This window comes from Trifolium pratense, linkage group LG7 (genome assembly GCF_020283565.1).
Source record: "Trifolium pratense cultivar HEN17-A07 linkage group LG7, ARS_RC_1.1, whole genome shotgun sequence".
Lineage (NCBI taxonomy): Eukaryota > Viridiplantae > Streptophyta > Magnoliopsida > Fabales > Fabaceae > Trifolium > Trifolium pratense.
This window is the reverse complement of record NC_060065.1, coordinates 5,941,944-5,957,748: the sequence shown is the minus strand read 5'-3', so window position 1 is coordinate 5,957,748 and position 15,805 is coordinate 5,941,944.

Here is a 15,805-nt window from a genome sequence, read left to right as displayed (position 1 = left end):
TACGGAGTGATAAGCATCATGTGGCCGGTAACTGGAATGATATATGGAAGGCTCAAGCCCTACATAAAGCACGTCATTTACTTTGGCGTTTATGTAGAGGATGTCTCCCAACTTGTTATCGATTGTTACAAAGGTGAGTAGAGTGTACTCTCAACTGTCCCATGTGTGACGAGGAGATTGAGGATGATCTTCACGTGTTCTTTAACTGTTCAGTAGCTTGTGACAGTTGGTGTGCAGCTGGTCTTTCTTCGGTCTTAAATAACGTGTACCAACATATTACTGCTATGGATCGTATTTTCACTTTGTGCAGCAACGAGAATAATGATATTGTTGGAAGAGTGACTATGTTACTATGGAGCATTTGGCACAATCGTAATGATAAAATTTGGAATGACAATATCCAGATGTCGAGCCAAATCGAAAGACGTGCCTTTGATGCTTGGAATAATTTGTACTCAGTTCATAATCTACAGATTAACAGAGTGAGTATGACTATAGAACCAGATCTATTACGGTGGGTAAAATCAAATCCCGGTTGGGTAAAATGCAACGTTGATGTTGCTTTCGTTATTGGCTCTGGAAAAACCTCGTTGGGATTGTGTTTTCGAGATAGTAATGGTCAGTTCATGGCTGGTATGACGCAATGTCAGCAGTCTGTGATGTTAACTTTAGAGGGAGAAGCATGGACATTACTTTTAGCTATGAAAGAAGCTAGACATAGAGGATGAGATCGAGTCCAATTCGAAAGTGATTCGAAGATGTTGGTTGATGCTATTCACATGAAGCATAGAGGCAATTCTGAGTTTCTTTCAATTGTTCATGATATTGTTATTTTTATATCGTCTTTTCTAAACTTTGAGGTTAAGTTTGTTAGGAGACAAGCAAATTTGGTTGCTCATACTCTTGCTAGGGTGGCCAATTCTTGGGCTAGCTTCCATAGATTTGAGATTATTCCCTTATGTATTGAACATTTAATAGTTAATGAAATGCATTAAGTTTGTTTGATTAAAAAAATGCATTTTTAGCGTTCTATTTTTTCAAAAAATATTAATTATTAAAGTTGGTCTCACATTTTAAAAATCAATTTTTTGACTTTCAACTTTATTTTATTTTCATAAAAAAATTGTTTATTTTATTTTTTGGTCAATTTTTATGACGTAGCATTGTCACATTGAAAATTCATGTTAGAAAAAATATACTCAATAAACACAGACACAATAAATAAGGTTACATCATAGAAAAATGATATGATGACCCAATTTTATTTTATTCTAAAAAAAATAATATGCAAGACAAAAAAATGGTTTTTTTTTATATAATAAAAAAATGATTTTTAAAATACAGAGACTATAATTATTTTTTTTCTAAAATAAGAAGAATGCATTTAAGTTAATTATTAATCTTTTTGTTAATATATATCTTGGCACATCTTTTTTCTGGACTGATCCCTGGGTGGACGGGATACCTTTGTGTGAGTGGTTTAGGAGGTTGTTTGACTTGGCAGAGAACAAACCGGCTTCAGTGGCTGAGATGTTCTTGTTAGGGTGTGGGGGCAGGAGAGGAGGCGTGAGTGTGGCGGCGTCAGTTAAGGGCATGTGAGGAGGAGATGTTGGGGAGTGTCAGACCTTACTTCCTAATATTTCCTTGCAGGATCATCTTCAGGATAGGTGGCAGTGGCGGCCTGATTCGAATATAGGCTACATTGTCCGTGGTGCATACCAGCTCTTGGCAGCTCAGGATACGGTTACTTTGGATGCGGCGGCAGGCCTCATCTGGCATCCTCAGTCCCTCTGAAGGTGTCCATTTTTGCTTGGAGACTTTTGCGGGACAGGTTACCTACTAGAGCAAACCTGGTCTCTCGACGTATCTTATCCTCGGCGACTCATTTTTGTGTTTCAGGTTGTGGAGAGGTTGAATCGGCTCAACACTTGTTCCTCTCTTGCAGCACTTTTGGTGGCTTCGGTCTCTTATTAGCTTATGGATTGACTCTTCATCGGTGATAGCTTAGACCCTTTCAGATCATTTTGTTCAGTTCACTACATCAGCGGGTGGTCTCCGAGCACAACGTTTCTTCATGCAACTCATATGACTTGCTTGTGTGTGGGTTGTATGGAATGAACGTAACTAAAGATTGTTTAGCGGCTCAACAAATTCTTTACATCAGATATTGGACAAGATTAAGATTTTCTCCTATAGGTGGTTGAAAGCGACGAGTAGCACTTTAGCTTTAATCTGCCATAGTTGGTGATCTAGGTGGTTGAAAGCGACGAGTAACACTTTAGCTTTGTATTGTTTTTTGTATTGTGACTCTCTTGTAACATTATTTAGTCTCTTTTAGCACATCTTGTGATGAAGGGATTCTTTTATATATATCTATCTTATTTTGGCCTGTTCAAAAAAAAAAAAGGTTGCTTTTTAATATATATCTCATTATGATTTGTTCAAAAAAAAATTATTATTTTTTCCCAAAAAGAGGAGTAACAAAAAGCTAGCTCCTCTTATAAAAAAAAAGCTAGCTCCTTAAAAGGTATTGTTGTGGATTGGGCCTGAGGCCCAATATACGAGGTCTTCGCTCGCCCAAAAACATCGAACTCGACCTATCTCGTTATAGGCCCAAAGTCACATCTCTCTGCTCAACGGTCAAGGAAGCTGACATTTTATAACGGTCGACATCAAAATGATTGATATTCACTGTCAATCATGATTTTTCAGTCATTATTCCGATAGCCATTAATGGTGAGAACATTCGATTTCACTTGTTAGAGACATGATTGAGTCAAGGGAGATCATGGTATATAAGTGACACCGAAAGAAAATTCAGACGATATGTTCACCAAATGATTGCCTAGATCAAGGTTCAAGCATTGCTTGGACTTGATCAATTTTGTTGAATAGTAGATTGAGCATGGAGAGAGCAGTCAGGTGATTAATGGTTTGAAGTCAATGTGGAGAATTGTGAGGATTAACTTAAACTCAAGAAGATTCAAGTTTGTTAGCTTTAAGGGTGAACCATGCATGTCCAGAATGCACCGATGCATGAGGACCCGAAAGAAATTTGAACGGTGCATGCTGTGAATGAACCGATGCATGACACGAAAGTTGGAACCTGAAGGAAAAAATGAACTGGTTGTGCAAAAAGAACCCGTTCATGGGGCTCAGATTTTGTGAAAATTTGTTTTGATTATAATTCAAATTAAAGTATATATGTTCTTGCTTTTAAGGCTTTTATTTTTTCTATAACTAGAGACTCCTTTATGGATAGAAAAATAAGTATTTGAGCCCAACATACAAATTAGGGTTTAGAGAATTCTCTCAGCAACAAGGGGTTGAGATTGAATCATCATTGGATCCACCTTGAAGAAACATTATATCAAATTGAGTCTCCTGGTCACGAGAAGAGATTCTGGACAAACATAGAGGTAGGCTTGAAGAATGACTTTTGTAATTCATTGGGAATCTTGTGCAATGTTACTCTTTTGAATTAGTGTAAATGCAGGGTTGGTCTCTCCCCTAGACGTAGGTTATTATTCGATCGAATTGAGTAAACAATATCGTATGATTTTTCTCCTGTTCTCTTTCTCCTTTACTTGTTTATTTTGTTTCTGGTTATTAATTAACTCTATTTGGTAAAAAAAAAACTATAAGATAACTGATAGCTGAAAAGTTAACTTATAACTGAAAAATTAGTAAAATAAAATTAAAGTCTTTGACAAATTTAGTTGTTGTAAATACAAAATGAGATAAAAGTACATGGTTAGTAAGTAATTATTATATTAAAAAAAATAAAGAAATAATAAATGAAAATAAAAAAGGTAAAAATTGAATTAAAAAATAAACCCACATGGGGTTAGTCTAGTAGTGTTGGCTTGGATCCTTGAAGTATGCTCCTCTCAAGGTGTAAATTTCGGTGGGCTAAGTCCATACAGAGTAAACTCTGGCTTTAAATGGGGCCCCACAAGTGGACGGTGAAATTTGTCTCATTGAATTAATCGGTCTTAGAGCCGGATACTAATTTTTTTTTTAAAAAAAAAAAACAAAACAATGCAAGCGTAATATTTTAAATTTGAATAATTAAGTTTCAATGATTTAATATGCACAGTTATATAGTAAATCGTAAAGTTATATAGTAATTTCAATGAAATATGCATAGTTTTCTATGTTGATCGCATCCATCTCTAACATACTTTCCAAATTTGAAGATTTTCCCCAAAGTTCATAGTTTCATTCAATCCCATAGGTTCGAAAAATCAATCTTAATCCCCGATGGCCATCACCTAGTAAATGAACATCTTCGTTAAGTTCATAGTTTCTTTCACTAAGGTTTAATCTATAAATTTTTTTTTTTTTTTAAAAAAACTATGTACTTTGCAGAATTTGGTATTTTAAATTTATTTTTATAAGTACTATTTTTTTAGTACAATATAAGTACTAGATTTTTAAAGTCCTACCAATAATTTTGTTTTAGATCTCAACACGTATTGAGCCGATCCTTTGAGAAGCAACATCATTTGATGGATAAACAATTGAACCACGCAAAATGAGAAGCAATAGAGGAATACTTAGTTAGACGCAACTACAAATAATACTTAGTTAGAAGCAATAGAAGAATACTTAGTTAGACGCAACATCAATTGGTGTCGTTTGTAATAATGACCCTCTTCATCAATTTGCAACGGTTCCTATAAAAACAACTCTTCAATCAATACAATGTAAGATAAGATACACAACTTTAATCATAAAAAATCTCTCACTCTTTGATTTCTTAATCACTCGAGCATCCAAATTTCTGTAGGTACTATCTGTCAGATCGATCTCAATTCTCAACATAACTTGTTTGAGCTCAATCATTTGTTCTCAATCATGTAAGATCAATTCATTTTTTTAATCAAAGGCCTTGACCAAATGTCAATAAGACCTAACTCAACAACAATGTCAATATTTCAAAAATAAACATCTTCACTCGAGTTTGAACTCAAATCTCACAGTTGCATTTATAAATTTAAGCGGTGTTTGTTATTTTATGTATAGACAAAAAAATATTATCCAACTCAGTTTGGAAAACAATAACATCTAAACTATCTTAAATATATATATATATATATATATATATATCACATCTCCGGTTGTGTTCTCTACAACAATGATTAACTCTAACATATAAAAGCATGAAAATATAACTCATATATGTCGATATCCGACCGAACCCGCCTTTAAAGAAAAAAAAAAAACTTGAATCAAATGAGTTTAGATTTGTATTTTTTTTTATTTCAAAATTAAGAGGCAAAACAAATAACATAAACACCAATAACGAAGATATGATATGAGGCATGTAAAACAATAATTTATCCTTTTATGAGTATTTTTCTTTATGACTGAGCACAGACCCACAAAATGACTCAAAATCGATATAACCGACAATGTTAGTGTGTATGCAGCAAGCAAGCTCATTGGCGAGCTAGGCACGCGTGTGAGCCAACCGCAGCTGCCAAGGCCTGCACGCGCGTTGGTTACTTGTAGGCCAAGTTAGTTGGTTAAGTTTGTTAGTTTGTTGATTAGTTTGTTGTAAACACTTTGTATGAACTATATAAGGCCTTGCCTATGATGAATAAAGATTAGAGATTGCATTTGCCTTAACATTTGGTATCAGTTTACCTCCAAAACGATCCAATCCTTTGATTCCTAACCGCAGTTACAAAGATTTATCGTTTTTTCGTTTCTTGCTTGAAGATTCCATGGCGGAATCAAGCAGTTACCTGCAACCATCCATCCCTCGCTTTGATGGACATTATGATCACTGGTCGATGCTAATGGAAAATCTGCTGAGATCCAAAGAGTATTGGAATCTCATTGAAGATGGTGTGTTTGTTGCTCCTGCTGGAGCATCGCAAGAACAAATTCAACGTGCACATGAGAGCAAATTGAATGATTTGAAGGCGAAGAACTTCCTATTTCAAGCCATTGATAGATCAATCCTTGAAACCATTCTTGCAAGAGGTACAGCCAAAGAGATATGGGACTCAATGCGACAGAAGTATCAAGGATCCACCAAAGTGAAGAGAGCACAACTTCAAGCTTTGAGGAAGGATTTTGAAACCCTCAACATGAAGATTGGTGAATCCATTGAGGAATATTTCTCAAGAACTCTGTGCATTGCAAACAAGATGAGTAGTCATGGAGAGACTGTGACACAGTCTATGATTGTTGAAAAGATCTTGAGATCTTTGACATCTAGATTCAACTATGTTGCTTGTTCAATAGAAGAATCTAATGATACAACAACCATGACAGTTGATGAGCTGCAGAGCAGTTTACTTGTTCAAGAACAAAGAATGAGGAGTCAGAAAGATGAGCAAGAACAGATCCTCAAGGTCTCTAATGGTGGAAGAGGCTACAATGGTGGTAGAGGTGAAGGTTCTTACAGCAGAGGTCGTGGTAGGGCTAGAGGAAGAGGGGGAAGAGGTGCTAGCATTAATAAAGAATCAGTAGAATGCTATAAATGTCACAAACTTGGTCACTATCAAGCTGATTGCCCAAGTTGGGAAGAAGATCATGCCAACTATGCACAATTTGATGAAACAAAAGAAATTCTTTTGATGGCTCAAGAAACTGCAGTCAACAACTCAATTGAGTCTGATGATAAGTTGGAATTGTGGTTCTTGGATTCAGGTTGTAGCAACCACATGGTGGGAAACAAGAACTGGTTGTTTGATTTTGATGATACATTCAAAGACTCAGTGAAATTGGGTGATGACTCAAAAATGGCTGTTGAAGGTAAGGGTAATTTGAAGCTGTACATTAAGGGTTTTGTTCAAACTCTCACAAGTGTGTATTATTTGCCTGGATTGAAGAACAACCTATTGAGTATTGGTCAGTTGCAGCAAAAGAATTTGACAATTATATTCAAAGATGATGCCTGCAAAGTGTTTCATGATGAAAAGGGCTTGATCATGGCCACAACAATGACTTTCAATAGAATGTTTGTGATCAAAGCACCTGTCATAGTCCCTCAATGTATGAAGATCTCAGGAGCTGATGACTCTACCCTATGGCACCAGAGATATGGCCACTTGAGCTTCAAAGGTATGAATATACTGACTCAAAAGCAAATGGTTATTGGTTTACCTAAGTTGAAGGAATCAAATGAAAAATGTACAAACTGTATGAAAGGTAAACAACAAAAACAATCTGCACCTAAGAAAAGTTCATGGAGAGCTAGCACAAAGTTAGAACTGGTTCATTCTGATATATGTGGACCAATTAGCCCTGAGTCAAATGGAAAGAAAAGATATTTCATTACCTTTACAGATGACATGAGCAGAAAGACATGGATTTACTTCATGTATGAGAAATCTGAGGCTCTAACCATGTTTAAGAAGTTCAAAGCATTAGTTGAGAATGAATGTAAGCAAGCCATTCAATGCCTTAGAACAGATAGGGGAGGTGAGTATACTTCATCTGTTTTCAATGAGTTTTGTGACAGTCATGGCATAAGAAGACAGCTTATAGCAGCCTACACTCCACATCAGAATGGAGTCTCTGAGAGGAAGAATAGAACCATTATGAATATGGTTAGATGTATGATCAGTGAAAAGAATGTTCCAAAAAGTTTTTGGCCTGAAGCTGTGAATTGGGCTGCTCACATACTCAACAGATCTCCCACTTTTGCAGTCAAAGATGTGACTCCTGAAGAAGCTTGGAGTGGGATTAAACCATCTGTAAGCCATTTCAAAGTGTTTGGATGTATTGCTTATGTACATGTTCCAGATAACTTGAGAAAGAAGTTAGATGACAAAAGTACAGTCTGCATTCACTTAGGCTTAAGTGAAGAATCTAAGGCTTACAAGTTGTATGATCCAGTTAAAAGGAGAATTGTTGTCAGCAAAGATGTCAAGTTTGATGAAAGCAAACAGTGGAACTGGGATGAGAAGAATTCTGAGAATTCCAACAAGATGAAACAGATAGTTGACTGTGATGATGTTGAAATCCCTTCCACAAGTCATGCAAATCAGACAGACAATGATGCTGAAGAACAAGCCAGCAATTCTCAGAGTGAAGATATGGATCTAGTTGTGTCTGATTCAGAAGAGGAAGATGGAAACAATGAGAATCCATTGGGCAAAAGAGTTTCAAAGAGGCCTGACTACTTGAATGATTATGAAACAGGTGACATTGAGATTGGAGAAAGCAGCAACAGCCAAGCTTTTTTCAGTCCAAGTGAAGATCCTATATCATACAATGATGCTGCAAAGCATGATGTCTGGAGGCAAGCCATGGATAATGAAATTACAGCTATTGAAAGTAATGATACTTGGGAATTAACACATCTTCCTTCTGGAGCTAAGAAAATTGGAGTCAAATGGATCTATAAAACAAAGTATAATGAACAGGGAAAGATAGATAAATACAAGGCAAGATTGGTGGCAAAGGGATATACTCAGCAGCAGGGCATTGATTACAATGAAGTCTTTGCTCCTGTGGCTAGATGGGATACTATTAGAACCTTGTTGGCCATAGCTGCAGCTAGAAATTGGTGTGTATTTCAACTTGATGTGAAAAGTGCTTTCTTACATGGTGAGCTGGATGAGGAAGTGTATGTTGAACAACCTTTAGGCTATCAGAAAGCAGGGAAAGATATGATTTACAAGTTGAAAAAGTCTCTCTATGGATTGAAGCAAGCCCCTAGAGCTTGGTATAGCAAAATAGAAGCCTATTTTTGCAAGGAAGGCTTCATGAAGTGTGCTCATGAACACACTCTCTTTGTAAAGAAAGAAGCAGAAAGTAAAGTAATCATTGTGAGTTTGTATGTTGATGATCTGATTTTTACTGGTAATGACCAAAAACTGTTTGATGAATTCAAAATATCCATGGAAAAGAACTTTGCTATGACTGATTTGGGAAAAATGAGGTACTTCCTTGGAGTTGAAGTAAAGCAGACCAAAGAAGGAATTTTCATGTCCCAACAAAAGTATGCTTGTGAAATTCTCAAGAGGTTCAACATGGAAAACTGTAATGGTGTGTGCAATCCAATTGTGCCAGGCAACAAATTGGTTAAAGATGAGGATGGAATAACTTGTGATGCTACCAATTACAAACAGATGGTTGGTTGTCTGATGTATATGCTTACTACTAGACCAGATTTGGCTTTCTCAGTTTGCCTAGTTGCAAGGTTTATGGAGAGGCCAACTGAGATCCATGTTGCTGCAGTCAAAAGAATCCTCAGATATTTGAAGGGTACCATTAGCCATGGTCTGTGGTATGGAAAAGGAAATGGTGAAGAATTATCTGGCTGGTCAGATTCTGATTATGCAGGTGATTTAGATGATAGGAAAAGCACATCAGGTTATGTGTTTATGATTGGTTCAAAGGTAGTGTCATGGTCCTCAAAGAAGCAACCAATTGTAACACTATCCACCACTGAGGCAGAGTTTATAGCAGCAGCCAACTGTGCCTGTCAAGCAATTTGGTTGTCTAGGCTCCTTGCTCACATCTGTGCAGGCAAAGAGGAATGCATCACCATATTCTGTGATAATAGCTCTTCAATTAAGCTGTCAAGGAATCCAGTGATGCATGGAAGAAGCAAGCACATAGATGTCAGGTTTCACTTTCTTAGGGATCTAACCAAGGATGGGAAGGTTCAACTGCTGCATTGCTCATCCTTTGAGCAAGTTGCTGATATCATGACTAAGGCTTTGAGCCTTGATGTTTTTTGTAGGTTCAGAGATGTATTGGGCCTGTGTAAGATTGAAGATGTAAACTGAATCTCTGTACAGAATGCAGTTTAGGAGAGGCTATGTTAGTGTGTATGCAGCAAGCAAGCTCATTGGCGAGCTAGGCACGCGTGTGAGCCAACCGCAGCTGCCAAGGCCTGCGCGCGCGTTGGTTACTTGTAGGCCAAGTTAGTTGGTTAAGTTTGTTAGTTTGTTGATTAGTTTGTTGTAAACACTTTGTATGAACTATATAAGGCCTTGCCTATGATGAATAAAGATTAGAGATTGCATTTGCCTTAACAGACAACACATTGAAGCATCTGGTCAGATGTGGGTCGGGTATCGGGTCAGCAATTGTGAAAAATTGGGCATGAACGGTTGCATACAAGCGGGTGCTGGTCTATAAATTATATCTCTTCGTAACTGAAATCAACCAAACAATCATTAAGATGCAAATTAATTTTTTTTCTTCTCTCCATCTATTTTAATCTCGTATACTATTCACTTTTTTATTTTTACCCATCTTTGATATAAGAGAGAAATGTTATATTTTACAAACTTATAATATGTTGATCTATTTTAATTTATATGTCTCTTCTACTTGATATATTATTTTCTTTAAATATACATATTTGAAACAAAGTAAGTGCATCTCAACATCTTTGTTTTTTTATTTAGTTCTTCTATCATATGTTACATTATGTACGAGATATTGAACTATTTGAAAATTAGAAATTTTTGGACAATAAAATTTTAGATATAAACAAAGTTTCAACTTAACCCGTAATAACCGACCAGTTATGTCCGTGACATGTACGGGCCGACACTCGAACAAGTTGGTCATTTACCGTTTAAAAGTTAAACAAAAAATATGGAATCAACTTAAAATAAAGATAAGAGACCAAAAGTATAATGTGTTAGAGTGGAAGAGGGTGATAGAGATGAGAGAAAGAGATTATCAAAAGCATTGATTTTATTATTGACTTTGGTACAATTTATAGAGTTACAAATTGTACAATTACTTAACAAACAAGCTAACTAACTCTAACTGACATAGTTAGTTAGCAACTAACCAACAATACACAAAGTAGTTATAACTAACTGTTACAACTAACTAACATCAAATACTAACTTGAAAAGCAAGTAACAAACACAATACAAACAGTGAAGACAAATGTGGTGACAGATGCTCCAACATCTGTTGCAGCATTTGGAGGGATTGAATTGCTTTCTCAACACTCCCCTTCAATTCAATTTCTCTGTCTTCACAACGCCTAACATGCTCCTTAGCTCCTTGAACCTATCAGCCCTCAGTGGCTTGGTAAGGATATCTGCAATTTGAATTTCTGTCCTGCAATGCATCACATTCAGTTTGCCTTTGCTGACTTGGTCTCTTAGAAAGTGATACTTGGTTTCAATGTGCTTTGACCTTCCATGTGCAATGGGGTTCTTTGCCAAGCTGATTGCAGATTTATTGTCAACATTCAATCTCATAGGCTTCACATAGTTGATCTTCAATTCTTCTAGTAAGGATTCAAGCCAAACTGCTTGACAAGCTGCTTGTGCTGCTGCTACATACTCAGCCTCACAACTAGATAATGCCACTATGTTCTGCTTCTTTGAAGACCATGAGATGGGTGAATTTCTGAACCTGAACCAGTAACCTGATGTGCTCCTTCTATCATCTTTGTCTCCACACCAGTCAGAGTCTGAGAAACCTTCAAGTTCAATTTGAGTTTCACTGTTGCTTGTTGGAAAAGCTAGACCATAATCCTGTGTACCCTTCAGGTATCTTAGGATCCTTTTTGCTGCAATCAAGTGAGAAGTTTTAGGCTTACTCATGAACCTACTTACTGAGCCCACTGCATAGTTAATGTCTGGTCTTGTATTGCAGATGAACCTCAAGCTGCCAACTACCTGCTTGAACAAAGTAGCATCTACTGCTTGTTCATCTTCATTTTTTGACAATTTTAAATTTGCATCCATTGGAGTTTCAGCTGCTTTGCAATTCTCCATTTGAAATCTCTTTAATACATCTTCAATGTATTTTCTCTGATGCAATACAATACCATCTGAAGCATAGTGAAATTCTAATCCAAGGAAGTAATTTAGTTTGCCCAAGTCACTCATTTCAAACTCACTTTTCAATCTCCCCTTGAATTTCTCAATGCTAGTTGTGCTGTGACCTGTAATCAGCAAATCATCTACATACAGGCAAATGACAATAGCATCTGAGATATCACTTCCCTTCATGTATACACCAAATTCAACAGTGCACTTCACAAAACCTTCCTTTTGCAGAAATTCATCAATCCTTTTATTCCAAGCTCTTGGAGCTTGTTTAAGGCCATATAAAGCTTTGTTAAGCTTATACACTTTGTTCTTTTCTGATGCAATTTCAAACCCAGGTGGTTGCAGTACATAAACCTCTTCTTCCAATGGACCATTGAGAAAAGCAGATTTTACATCCATATGGTATAGTGACCAATTGTATGAACTGGCTATTGCAATCACTAACCTGATAGTTTCCATTCTTGCTACTGGTGCATACACCTCAGTGTAATCAATTCCTTCTTGCTGAAGAAATCCTCTTGCAACCAACCTTGCCTTGTGTTTCACTATCTTGCCATCTGGATCCTTTTTCAATTTGAACACCCATTTCACACTAATAGCTTTTTTTGTGGAGGTAGCTCAACCAATTTCCATGTGTGATTCTTTTCAATTGAATGGAGTTCTTCTTTCATTGCTGCATTCCACTTTGAACTTACTACAGCTTCTTTCCAGTTAATTGGCTCAGCATCTGCCATGAATGCTAAATGTACCAAGTCACCATCTTCATTCACTGCACTATCTGAGGTGATTTCATGATCATTAAGCCTGACAGAGGGAAATTTGTTTCTAGTTGATCTCCTTGGAGCTTGAGCAGGCACTGATGATAGTTGAATTCTATCATCATCATCACTTGATGTATGCATATCTTCTTCATGATGTGTGCCTTGATTTTGATTATCTACTGGTTGATGTGTGATTGCAGCATCATTCACTCCATCTTCCAGTTGCATTGTGACTTGTTTGTTTGCTTCTGAGCTCCATTTCCATTGTGATTTTTCATCAACAATCACATCTCTGCTAATCACAACTTTCTTATTGTTGGGATTATACATTCTGTAGGCACCTGTAGCATCATATCCAATGAGAATCAGCTTTTCACTTTTATCATCTAGCTTTCTTCTTTTCTCATCTGGAATATGTCTGTAACACAGTGAACCAAAGATTCTTAAGTGTTTCACACTTGGTTTGTGACCTGTCCATAATTCCTCTGGTGTGTTATCCTTCAATCTCTTTGTAGGACACCTGTTCAACACATATGCTGCAGTGTTGACAGCTTCACCCCAATAGCACTTTGGTAAACCTTTACCCTTCAACATACATCTAGCCATATTGAGCAGAGTTCTATTCCTTCTTTCTGCTAAACCATTATGTTGAGGTGTGTAGGGAGCTGTTACCTCATGAATGATACCTTTCTGAGTACAGTAAGTTTGAAATTCCTTAGAATTGTACTCTCCACCTCCATCAGTTCTGAGTACCTTGAGCTTATGTTCACTTTGTCTTTCAGCTAGTACACAGAAATTCTTGAACATTGAAAATACTTCACTCTTTTCTTTCAGCAGATAAATCCAGACTTTTCTGGTGAATTCATCAACACAAGTCATAAAATATCTGCTACCTCCTAGAGTTGGAACTTCAATTGGTCCACACACATCAGAATGGACTACATCAAGTGGTTGTTTTGACCTAGAGTACACTGAACTCTTAAATGAATTCCTGGGTTGCTTGCTTACAAAGCAACCTTCACACAACTTCTCTGGTGTGTGAATCAGTGGTAACCCTACAACCATCTTCTTATTACACAAGTGATTCAAACTTTTAAAGTTCAAATGTCCATACCTGTAATGCCACAGCCATTTCTCATCTTCAGTGATCAAACTTGAAAAACACTGAAATGCAGAAGCTTGAAGATTTACTCTGAATGTTCTATTCTTTGACAATGGAGCTTTCAGAATCAACTTGTTCTTAGGGTCAAATACTTCAATGCTGTGATCTTTTGTGGAATAATTGAACCCTTTCTCAAGTAACTGTCCAAGGCTCAACAGGTTGTGCTTCATAGATGGTACATACAGCACATCAGTGACAAAAGTGTGATTACCATTCTTCCTCTGAACCATCACTTTGCCTTTGCCTTCTACTGATACAGTGCTGTCATCTGCAAACTTCACTTTGCTTTTGAAATTTTCATCAAATTCCAATAACCAATCTCTATGACCTGTCATATGGTTTGAGCAGCCAGTGTCAAGGTACCATAGCTTTGAGGTATCATTCTCTGAGTTCGAAGTCACCATCATCAAAACACCATCTGAATCTGAATCATTGTGTCTTGCATGATTTGCCTCATTCTCTTGCTTCTTCTTTCCCTTGCTTCTGCACTCAGAAGCATAATGACCCCACTTATCACAACTATAACATTGAATCTTGCTCTTATCACCTTTCTTTCCACCATTCTTGGTTTTATTCTTTGAAGATTCAGAATGATCCTCCTCACCATTATGATGATTCTGATCATGACTGCCATCACTCTTTCCCTTATTCTTATTCCATTTATTCTTTCCCTTACCATTCTTGTTCCAAGAACCTCCATTCTTTGCATACAAAGCCTGATCTTGATTTGCCTTGTTATCTTTCCTTTCTTTCCTTTCTTGAAGCCTCTGTTCATGTGCCTCAAGTGAACTATGCAGTTCATTCACAGTCATTGTGGAAAGATCTTTGGATTCTTCAATTGCTACCACTATGTGATCGAATTGAGGGTTTAATGTTCTGAGAACCTTCTCAATTACTTGCTGATCGGATACAGTTTCACCATAGTTTTTCATTGAATTAACCAAAGTCTGCAATCTAGTAAAATACTCACCAATGGATTCCTTATCCATCATGCCTAGCAATTCATATTGCCTTCGAAGGTGTTGAAGCTTCACTTTCTTGACTTTATCTCCACCACCATGAGCATTACTGAGTATATCCCAAGCTGCCTTAGCTGTTCTAGCACCAGAAATCTTCTCAAAATTCGATGAATCTACACATTGATGAATCAAGAACAGAGCCTTACTATCTTTTTTCTTCACTTCTCTGAATGCCGTTTGTTGAGCTTCAGTCGCATTTGCTGCAAGAGGCTCAAACCTAGTACTGATGATTTCTTCAACTTCTTGATAGGTAAAGATGACATTCATCTTCACACACCATTGATCCCAATTCTTTCCATCTAGAATCGGAAGATTTGCAGGCAAAGAATTACTGTTATTGTTCATCGTGATGAATCAATGAACAATGGAACAAGAAAGAACGAATTTTCTGTGTAAAGGGAATGGAATTGATCGAAAACCTAAAGGCTAACTGATACCACTTGTTAGAGTGGAAGAGGGTGATAGAGATGAGAGAAAGAGATTATCAAAAGCATTGATTTTATTATTGACTTTGGTACAATTTATAGAGTTACAAATTGTACAATTACTTAACAAACAAGCTAACTAACTCTAACTGACATAGTTAGTTAGCAACTAACCAACAATACACAAAGTAGTTATAACTAACTGTTACAACTAACTAACATCAAATACTAACTTGAAAAGCAAGTAACAAACACAATACAAACAGTGAAGACAAATGTGGTGACAGATGCTCCAACATCTGTTGCAGCATTTGGAGGGATTGAATTGCTTTCTCAACATAATGAAGCTGTAAAAAAATTTAAAGTATCAATATATTCAATCGGAGAGAGAAAAGTACATAATAAAGATTAAAGATCAACTCCATGTATTTTCCTTTCTTTCTTCGGATGGTAAAAAAATCACCAAATAGAAAGAAAAACAAATCATAAAAATAAAAATAAATTAAAATAAGTTTTTGTTTGCATCAACTCACATGTTTGGCATGCGCTTGGACTACCTTACCATAAGTAAAGTAATAACATTAATTTTCTGTCTATCCACAATTGACCAATTTTCCCTACTACAAAAAGAAATAAATAAACTATTGAATAAAAAAAT